Raw genomic sequence first — 10,820 nt, 5'->3', positions numbered from 1 at the left:
AAGAAGAAGAAGAAGAAGAAGAAGAAGAAGAAGAAGAAGAAGAAGAAGAAGAAGAAGAAGAAGAAGAAGAAGAAGAAGAAGAAGAAGTAGTTCAGGGCAGCTCAGGAAAAGGAGCGATGACTTCCCACTAGGATAAAGGCTGTGTCTCAGTGATGCCAAGCTAGCACCAGTTGGTCCTTTTGGCTAGAATTCAAGTAGATGTCAAAGACCTGCAACGTAATGATCTGCCTGACCATGCTCCCCTTGAGTTATAAATATAACTTACTAGAGCTAATGGTAAAATGCTAACATACTATTTATGACACCTATTCCTATTATATAACACATCCCTCTGTTCTTCATCATTCTGTCTGTCTGCCAGTGCCTAAAACGGTACCTGACATTTAGATGGTGATGCCTAGAATCCGTCTTTCAAGTGATGTATTTTCACCCCAACAACTATACACTATGGATTCCTTTCTAGAAATCTGTTTGTTACACATCTAGAATTCTAACTTGAAAAGTGTGGTAATAGGCATACAGATACATCCAAGGAAGGCTGCATGCTGATGGTTCAGAAACTGCCCCTCCCTGTGCTAGCTGGAGTACTTGGGCGGAGGGAGGAAAGAAGTGTGGTTTAGTGAGAGTGCACTGTTTCTGGGCGGGTGGCCTCAACCACTCCCTTTTGCATGGTTGGCTGCCAAGGCTGTCTTAGACCAGGCCAGCGATTCTGTCTTGTTCTTTGCCCACTGAAGAGGCTTTGAGAATTTTGAGTGAAGGCAGAAAGCATTAGCATCTTGGAAAGGATGTAGTTGGAGCACTTGTGGCCTTGCTTGGCGCTTTCAGAGCTCTGCTTCTGTAGAGAGGAAAGGCTGTTCTGCCCACAAACTTAGCAACTCGCAGCCCCTGCTCGGAAGGTAACATTTAAACATGCTCGATTACCATCTCCAACAGAGCCTCAGTGAATACCATTACTAGCCCTGTGTGGCCTCCTTTTTTTTTTTTTTTTTTAATGATTCCAGTTCTGTTCAATTTTAGGTTCAGGTGTGAAAATTCGGGGCATACACAGATTGTATTGTGAACTAAAAGAGGCTTGTCTTATATTCTGAGTTTTCATAATATATTTTTCTTGCTGCTCCTTGAACAGTTTGAAACCCTTCTGTATTTAGAAAACAATAGAGAAAGTGGTCTTTCTTAGTGGATTTACCATCTCCACACCCAGGGGGAAAATCTGATCTTTCCCCTCCATTTCTTATACCCCTCCATTCTTCAAGATTGTTCACACTCATGTCTCTTCTTGTCCGACGTACAGGCAAGTCTCTCAGTATGGATTACCCTACTAATCTGTAATCTAACCTCCCTGGCCTTCACACTGCTCCCCAACTAACCTCCTTACAAGACAGTCCGGACTGTGGCTGATTATCATACAGGAAATAAAGTTCAAAACTTGCAGACAGCATTTGGACACGGAAAATGAGTAGAATAAAAACATTTATAAAAATAAATCAACTCTATTACGTAAGAGTTATTGTCCAAGAATCTACCCCCCCAAAAAATAGGCCCGGGAGTCTGGCTTAACAGTACGGCAGCTACCTAGTTCTATGAAGGTCCTAGCTCCAGTAAGTGCTTGTGTGTGCACATACTTGAAGAGAGGTGTCACGGTGTAAAAAAGGTTGTTACATCATTAGGGTTCCAAGCAAACTATTCAGTGTAGAGTTTGTGAGCACCCTACAGGATATGTACAGTAAAAAAAAAGAAATGTTCTAAAATGCCAGTAAACAAATTAGGAAGGTCATTAAACTCTAAAACTCTTAAATGTATAGTAATATACTTACACTCCTGTCCTTGAGGTGATCCAATAAGCAAAGAATCCCATAGCTAACAGCTATATGCTTCCAATGTACCAGAATATGTTCTAAAAGTTTACTAAATATTATCTTGACCTTACAATTTCCATATAAATAGATAGTATCTCCCCCACTTTGTACATAAGGAAACCAAACACAAAGTCATACAGGGAATGTTAAAATGTACAACTGGACGTGGCTCGGTTCTAAAAGTTCTTATTGCCAAGGAAAACCTGGTATTAGCCAGAGAGTTATTGGGAAGAATCAAGACCAGTTACCGAGTGTCTAAGGCCAACAAGACAAGACTAGATAGGGAGCAAAACTGAGTAGTGGGACACTTTGGTTATAGGGCAAAGAAATCAAACTAGAACTGACCTGAAAGCTTTCTACTTGTTAACTAGACTTCACAGTGCCTGTGAAAGGTGTTGTGCAGGCTGCAGGGGATAGGAAAGGCTTCAGCGATGTCCCTGTAGCCAACCCTGCAGGATAAAATACTAGCCTGCCAGGCAAGATGTGACCACTGATGTGTTAGTGACATGAGAGTTATAGGGGTAACACTGCTTTTAGATTTGAGGCCTGATCCACAGGGAGGAATTCAGGGCGAGTGCTGTCAACCTGCTCAAAATCCCATGGCTTGGCATAAACCCAAGAGAAGGACCTACTATTGTTTTGATAAACCACATGTTGTCAAATTGTCTTATTAATATTTATCTTACACCCACAGATTAGTGATTTCCTCAACCTTGGCCAGAGACGTTTCTCTCTATAGTGGGCAGCAGTTTATACCAGGACTAAAAAGTGGTCAATTGCTAAGAGTAAGTGTCTACTGAATGTTCAGGACATCTATATCAAACTTCCTAGGCTCAGGAAACATCATAGAAGAGAGGTGAAAAGAATGTTAGAGCCAGAGGGGAGGGAGGAGTGCTGTGAAGTGTTGTCTCTGGGACATGACTTGGCCATCGTACCCAGGAACTCACTGCAGCTATCATTATGTGCACAACATCAAGTCAGCGACATGAGCCAACATCCTAACAGGCTGCACCAGTTGGACTTTAAGAGTTATTAACAAAAAAAGAAGGGTCAGTGAGAACAAAAAGTGAGGAGGGGGCACCTTATGGGTTTAATGCGGGGAGTGGGAGCAGGTAACTGGGACACATATGATTAAGACGCACCATTTACCAATTTAAAGTGTCAAAGAGTAAGTAAAAGATATTCTATCTTAAAAACTAGGTAGTTGGGTTGGGTACATGGTATACAACACTATGTTTAGGTAATTTTCATGCTGTAATATTTTGATGGTCATGATATGAATAAAAGCCATTACAATTTCCATAATTCAAATGAAGTGATGGTCAGATGAGAAATTTAAGAATGAGACTGTAGTTAGAGGACTGAGAGATGGTGAAACTTAGAATTAGGGTAAATTGTTAATTACACTAATTTTTAGTATTTGCTTTATTTTATGTGTATGGGTGTTTTGTCTGCATATATATCTGTATACCCCATGCATGTGTTCACGGTTGTCAGAAAAAACACACTGGATCCCTGGATCGTGCATTACAGATGATTATGAGCCACCTTGTATATGCTGGAAATCAAATACAGATCCTCTGGAAGAGCAGCCAGTAAGTATTCTGAAATATTGAGCCATCTCTGCAGCTCCACTGGATCTTTTTTTTTTTTTTTTTTTTGAGACAGGGTTTCTCTGTGTAGCCCTGGCTGTCCTGGAACTCACTCTGTAGACCAGGCTGGCCTTGAACTCAGAAATCCGCCTGCCTCTACTTCCCAAGAGCCGGGATTAAAGGCGTGCGCCACCACGCCCGGCCTCTGGATCATTTTTTAAGTGGTTGTTTGTGGGCATGTTTTTAGGGTCACAGCATTCCCATAGTGTAAATATGAAAACATGTTACTTCAAAGAGAGACAATGGAAGAAAGAGACTAAGAACAGACACAACTGCTGCCTGTCTTGGGGAGTCACAAAGAAAGCCTCTGGTGGAGTGACAAGAAGGGAAGTCACTCTCTGTTCCGGTTTGTCAGAAAGAAAAAAAAAATTAAAACAGAACTTTTGCAATGGATGAGTTTACAAAACTGTGAGAAGTATGACAAGATTTAAACATGGGATGTTTTTCAGTCATCTTTTTGTTTTTTAAAAGATTTATTTATTTCATTTATATGAGTACACTGTAGCTGTCTTCGGATACACCAGAAGAGACTGTCAGATCCCATTACAGATGGTTGTGAGCCACCATGTGGTTGCTGGGAATTGAACTCAGGACTTCTGGAAGAGCAAGCAGCCAGTACTCTTAATCGTTGAGCATCTCTCCAGTCCCTGAGACATCTTTTTAGTTTCTCTTTTCTTTGAATTACTTCCCATTGGAAAATTGAGATTGTTTACTGAAGTGGCGCTTCTTGACACCAAGATAAATAAGCAGATATGCGTTGTGAGTTTGAAAAAACAAAAAACTAGAACACCTAGCCTTGTCCAAACCTAGGCTCTGCCACTAGCCGGATGTGGGCTTTCACTCAAATGTCAACCCCTGTAACCATCAGTTGTTTTATTAATTAAAGAGAAAAGATATACTGTCCTAACTCTTCGGGATTGTTACAGGTCTGAGACTGTGCCTGACCCAATGCACAGTCAGTAAGTATTTACCAAAGGTCAAGACAGATTAGTGGGGTTATAATTAATCCCTTATTCTAATTCTCTGTATTTCTCAGATTTTCTACTGTTTTGCTACCATATTGCCTTTTGTATCTAGAAACAAACAAATGAACCGAAACGATTGAATGTATTCCTAAAGAAGGAAGAGAATTCTCACACTCTGTGTTTGCTCTCCCCTCCTTCGTCTCTTCTGGGTCTCTGCTCTTGTCGTACAAAGCATGGCTCGTTTCTGCTCAGCAGCATTCGGAAGACAACGGAAGATGACAGTTACTCACCACACTCAAGTAGACTGCTACAGCGGTCAGCTCTACACCAGGCCTGCAGCACTTTAATCAGCCTGAGCTGAGAGCAGGAGCTCAGGGCCTGCTGGGAGCTCTGTTCTACAGCTCATGGCCTGCTCTTCTCTCACTTGGCTGCTCCTAGCTACCTCCTGGTCCTCAGAGGACCCCTCATCCCCCTTCTTTTAGTTCTTTTTTATTCAGCACCAAGGACTGGAGGCTGACACAGGAGAAGGGCCTGCAGTTGGTCTTTAGAAACCAGAGAGAGTGTGGGCGAGTTATATGAAATGAAGTGAAGCTCTGGCAGGAAACTAGCTTCTAATCTTGAACCTTTTCTTTTCCTTCATAGTCTTATGTTTGTGGGTCCCTGATCCCTTCTTTGCCTTTCTTGAGTCGCCTTAGCAACTAAGAGGAAACAATGTAGACACCAGGATTTAGAACTGAGTTACTCTAGCACCAGCAAGCACATTGTCACATTTGAAGCCACCTAGTTCACCCTCTGCTCTTAAGCAATGGTTTGTGCTCCGGGGTGTGAAGAGGTAGCGTGTACCAAAAGGCCAGGGGTTTCTGAGTGTGTGAGCTTTCAGAGTGCAGGCAGTGTTCAGTAGCTTCTTCCCTAGCCACTCTTCTGGCCTGGTTCCCATTTCACTGACGATGGCTGCCTCTAACCAGCTTCAGATGTCAGCAATCTGGAGTTACCCCTAAATACCTTTCCTCTTTCTCATCCCCAGCCAGCTATGCTTGCTATCTTCCTCTTTCTTCCTCCTCCTCCTCCTCTTCCTCTTCCTCCTTTGAAATAGTTTTGAAGGCATTCCCTTCTTTCTATTTCCACTGCTGCCAACTTGTTTAATCTACAGTCTTTGATCATTTGGTTGGGGGAAGTGTGTGTGTGTGTGTGTGTGTGTGTGTGTGTGTGTGTGTGTGTGTTCAAATATATGTTCACAAGTGTGTGCAGGTATACATGCACATGTATGCATGTATACATGGAGGCCAAACCAACATTAGATATTACCCTTAATTTATCTCTATCTTAATTTGTTTTGTTTTTGAGACAGAGTTTATCCCAGGCTGGCCTTGAACTCATGATGGTCCTGTCAAAGCCTCTAGAGTGTTGGGCCTGAAGGTCTATGTCACATGCTTGACTTCAACCATATTCTCATTTCTATAATTGATATCATCCAAAAGACATTAATTTAATATCAAATGGCAGCCCCAAATGACAACCAGAGAGGATACAGGACATGGAAAGGCCACACAGATAGTCTGCTCTTTGGGCTTATACAGAACAAGACAGTCTCTTCTGGGCTGGAAGAGCACAGGATATACCAAGATGCTGGTGTCTCTCATCATTCTCTGGACACCTATGCTGGATCTCCCTCTCCTCCTTTAGCCAAGTGGCAATAGAGCTATACTCCCCCTGCAACACATGCTCTATGGAAGTAAGGAAAGATCCTCCACAAACAAGCTTACTCCCCTGATTCTCTCATGCTAAATCTGGGTCTCATGTGACTATACAGCCACTCTTTCTACCTTTGCAGCATAATTTTGTATAGCTTTGAAACAAGGAGACCAACTTTATTATTCACAAAACTGGAGCTAATTATGTTGATTTTTCAGGATGATTGTATTAAGAGGGATAATGAATGTTGTTAAATATCTCGGCAAGCATTGATTGGATGCCTGCCATGTCTTGGACACAGTTCTGGATTTCTGGTGGAACCCTGAATAAGAGACCTCTAACTTTATGGAGCATATAGCCTACAACTTAAATATAAGCAACATTCTGAGGGCTGTACAGTTTGAACAGAAGCGGAGGAGTGCCCTGGAGTCAAGTCTCTGTGACTTAAGATAGGAATTCAAAAATGGTACCCACTAGTATAATTATTATACAGAGACAAATGAAACAATAGGAATGACACTGAAGCCTTTCAGTGTTATAATTTTCTTATGAGAATAGTACTTTCTGAAAAAGATAAAAGGCTATATTGGTATTTCAGGGGCATAATAGCCATTACATCAACCATGGTTTCAAGTTGTCTTAGAAACCTTTTCTTTCTCATAAATCATGTTCTGGGTAATTGAGTTAGCTTCCATAGTGTGATTGATGGCTCAAACCTGTATCACTTTTCTCGACTTTCAAGCTGAGTGTGAGATTCTAGTGCAGAGCAGCAGCTTCCCTGAGGAAAAGGTGCAGTAGCATTTATGGGAACAGCGCCAAGCTCCCTTCTTTTGTCTGTCCGCTAGGGCCATTGTTTCAAACTGACTTCAGCCCTCATCTTGCTCAGGATGCTGTGGAAACAGAATCAGCATGTAACATCAAGGATGCTTTCAGCTTTTCCGAGAGCTGGGTCTTGGCTTCCTTTATCATCTCACATCACAGCTCTCTCTCTCTGTCTCTCTCTGTGTCTCTGTCTCTGTCAAGAAATGGGAGTTATTTACTGTAAACTACGTAGTCTCCTTTCTAGGTTGAAACCACCATTCTTTCTGTTTCTCTTCGGTGTCAGACAATCCATGCTCTTTCTTGGGTGGGGAGAGCATGAAACTACCACCGAGCGTTCGACCGGGGGAGGGAAGTGGCCACAGATGTCACCATCTGTGTCAGAAGTGTGTAAGTATTTAGCAGGAAGCACCCTACATTTTCCAGTAAAGCAGAGTTACTTATCTGGAAAGATGTTCCTCATTCAACGTGCAAGAATGACGACTAAGATCACTTTTCGTAAGCCTCCTGGTCCCACACTGTGCAGAAGACTCCTTAACATTGTCTGTATCTTTATGTGTTGATCTTTTTTTTTTTGTTTTGGCTTAGGGAGGGTTTTTTTTTGTTTTGTTTTTGTGTTTATGTTTGTGTGTACGTGTGTGTGTGTGTGTGTGTATACTTGCGTGTGTTGATCTTAATGATATTTACTTCTTTTTCCAATTTATTTTTATTTGTGTGTGAGTATATGTTTGTACATGTTCATGTATGTATGCACATGTATATGCTGGTCTGCACAGGGCAGAGGCCAACATTGGGTGTCTTCCTCAACCAATCATCCTGCACTTTATTTTTGTGACAGGGTCTCTCAGGGAATCGAGAATTCACTGACTAAGATGAGCTGCTTGGCCAGCAAGCACCAAGGGTCTTCCTGTCTCTACTCTCTCTGTGCTGAGATTACAGGTGTGAATTGACACCCCCATCTTTTTCTGAGGGTGCTGGGGATCCAAACTCAAGTGCTCGTGCTAGCGTGGCAAGCACTTACCGACTGAGCTACTTCTCCAGCCCTTAAAGGTATCCCTAGTGGCTAGTGGTATGTACAGTTAGCCTAGCATTAGACTTGGTGGTTTAGATTATCTCAGTTAATCATCACAATAATCTGCTAGGTAAACGTATCCTTGTCTGGTTTGTGCGGGAAGGCTACTTCAGAGTGGGCAAGTGGCCATTCAAAGTAATTTAACTGAGAAGATTCAGGACCAGCCGGGTGATGAGAGAGCTCCTGGCCATTTTACTCTCTTAACCCGCCACCTCACTTGTGGGGTCTCATACACTACTGTGTCCTCGTCTGTCGTCCTTTATAGAGTTTGCAAGTTCTATAAAGGGGAGACAACTTATTTCATTATTAGATTCCTCTGCACAGAGCAGAGCACTAGTGATTCAGTAAATAATTTTTAAGAAAAAATATACAGGCTCTTGTTCCCTTGCTCGCTTTCCTGCTCCTGCTCTGTCCTCTCATTCCTCCCCCCTCTCTCCACATGCTCATGGCCAGCCGCTACTCTATTCTCTACCTCTCTCTCTCTCTCTCTCTCTCTCTCTCTCTCTCTCTCTCTCTCTGCCTTTCTTTACTTCTACTGCTCTCTTGACTCCCCTCCCCATGCCCTGAATAAACTCTATTCTATTATATATATATAGTCTAGGTTCAATCCCCAGCATTTTCAAGTCAAAATAAAAACAGAGATACATATATGCAAAACAGAATATAACACTATGGTTGGATGTCTGGCTCCTTGTACAAAACTACAGAAAAAGGCCTTCCCTTCAGGAAAAAAAAAAATTGTCTGTCTGTCTGGTTTTTTTGTGTGTGTGTGCTCAATACAAAGTACAAGTGAAGGTCAGAGGACAGCCCTGCGGAGTCAGTTCTCCATCATGTGGGAATCTAGGGATTGAACTTAGGTCATCAACCCTGTTAACAAGCACCTTTACCCAGTGAGCCATCTCAGCAGCTCAAGGCCTTCTTTTTTAAGATGAATAATGAATCGTATCGATTTACATAGTCAAAGTGTTGCTAGCATTGCAAAGGCAAAACAAAAAACCACTTTCCACTATGATTAGAAATTACACATCCTTTTGTGATCACACAGCCAGGGAGAATAGAATCATTCCATTCTTAGTGTGCCTTTCTGAAGACGTGCAGTTGTTCACGTGTGGATAGAAAAACTTGTTGTCCTTCACAAATAGGAACGCGGTGGGAGTTATTATGCAGAGGGCGTGCCAGAAAGCTCCCCCCTTATCCCAGCTTGGCCCTCTTGGAGCAGATGCAGAAAGATGGAGTTTCCTCCCAGCTGCTCCAGTTTGCTATCTTGAAAGGACCTCTCTGACTGGGGTGGGAGATGCTTAGAAAAAAGTGGGTGTGTAGGAATCAAAAAGCCAAGAAGAGGACAGACTAGAGTGTTTCAACAATGACCCACAAGTACTGAGGGTTCCCAGTGCACCAGACACTGGTGGGTTTTATTTTAATGCTTGTATGAAACTGGGGGCTGAGTATATTCTACACGTAGAGATGAGGCTTAGAGACATTGAACAACTTGCTCATTTTCTCCCTGTCAGTAGACAAAAAGCTGAGAGAACTAGACTCAAATCTAGCTGACCCAACTCTAAGCTCTCAGCCATTAATGCTAATTTTTAACTACGTGCAATTAAACATTTTTACCTGTTCCTTGTAGAGCGAGGACTGAGGGCTGGTTACTAACACATCATTACACATCATCTAGTGCCGTTATTTACAATTTTATAGAAAATAGATGCTATCCACGTTGCAGAGTTTATTGTTCATTGTTAATCTAAGTTCTGGGGGTGTCGACCTCTGCAAGGTAACATACATGGACATCTGGGCTAACTGCCCCCAAACTGACAAGTTTACTCAAGAAACAGATGTGCAGAGCTGGCACACCAGATAAGCAGGGCCTGTTGCTTGGGTATGACAGAAATCACCACCTGTCTCACTTAAATAGAGTGCATTGTGGGCTACAAGGTATTTCATTCATGTCTAGTGTTTGACATGGTCTTCTCAAAAATATTGTAAAGTAGACAAAATAATTAGATGAGGTGATTCACATCAAACTATAAAATGAGTCAATGGTAAAAGCAGGACTTGACAGTCTGGGAATCAAAACCCAAATAAACTCATTTCTATCTCTTTAAGCAGGTAGGACCTACGCTCACTCATTCCTATCTCTTTAAGCAGGTAGGACCTACGCTCAGATATTGGTTCTATCAGGGTATCGGCTTTTCATGTGTCCAAGTAGGAGTGAGGATATGTATATCACAGAATTGCAAAGCTAAATAAAAGGATGTAGAGCATTATTTTAAAGTGGTGGACAGGCAGACACAGATCCAGTCCCCTTAGAGATTATACTCTCCTGACAGGAGACGAAGCCGTGAGGGCAAACAGGCAGCCTGTGAACACCTGTAACTAGCTGAGACCCAACACCTGCTTCTGGCCTCCCGGGGTACCTGTATGTGTGTGGTGGACATACAGCCTAGTAGGGACACTCATATACAGAGAACCAAGAAAAGGGAAAGAAAGTGAAAATATAATTCTATGGCAATATAAACGGAGTAGCCTGATCTAGCGGGAGACTCAGAGTAGGTCTCCCAAAGGAATGACAGCCAAGCGGAGACCTGAAGCAAGGAATTGATCAGGTGATATAAGTAGGAACATAGTGTCGGATATGGGTTACACCACACGGTGTTCTAAACAGCATTGATAAAGAAGTGGGGACCCTCGAGGAGCAAAGAAATGTCCAAAGAGCCTCAGGGCTACAAGGAGCTACATAGGTGAGCCAATTTGAGGCTAAGCA

The sequence above is a fragment of the Mus pahari genome, chromosome 1 (genome assembly GCF_900095145.1).
Source record: "Mus pahari chromosome 1, PAHARI_EIJ_v1.1, whole genome shotgun sequence".
Classification (NCBI taxonomy): Eukaryota; Metazoa; Chordata; class Mammalia; order Rodentia; family Muridae; genus Mus; species Mus pahari.
Note: the sequence above shows the minus strand (reverse complement) of the source record.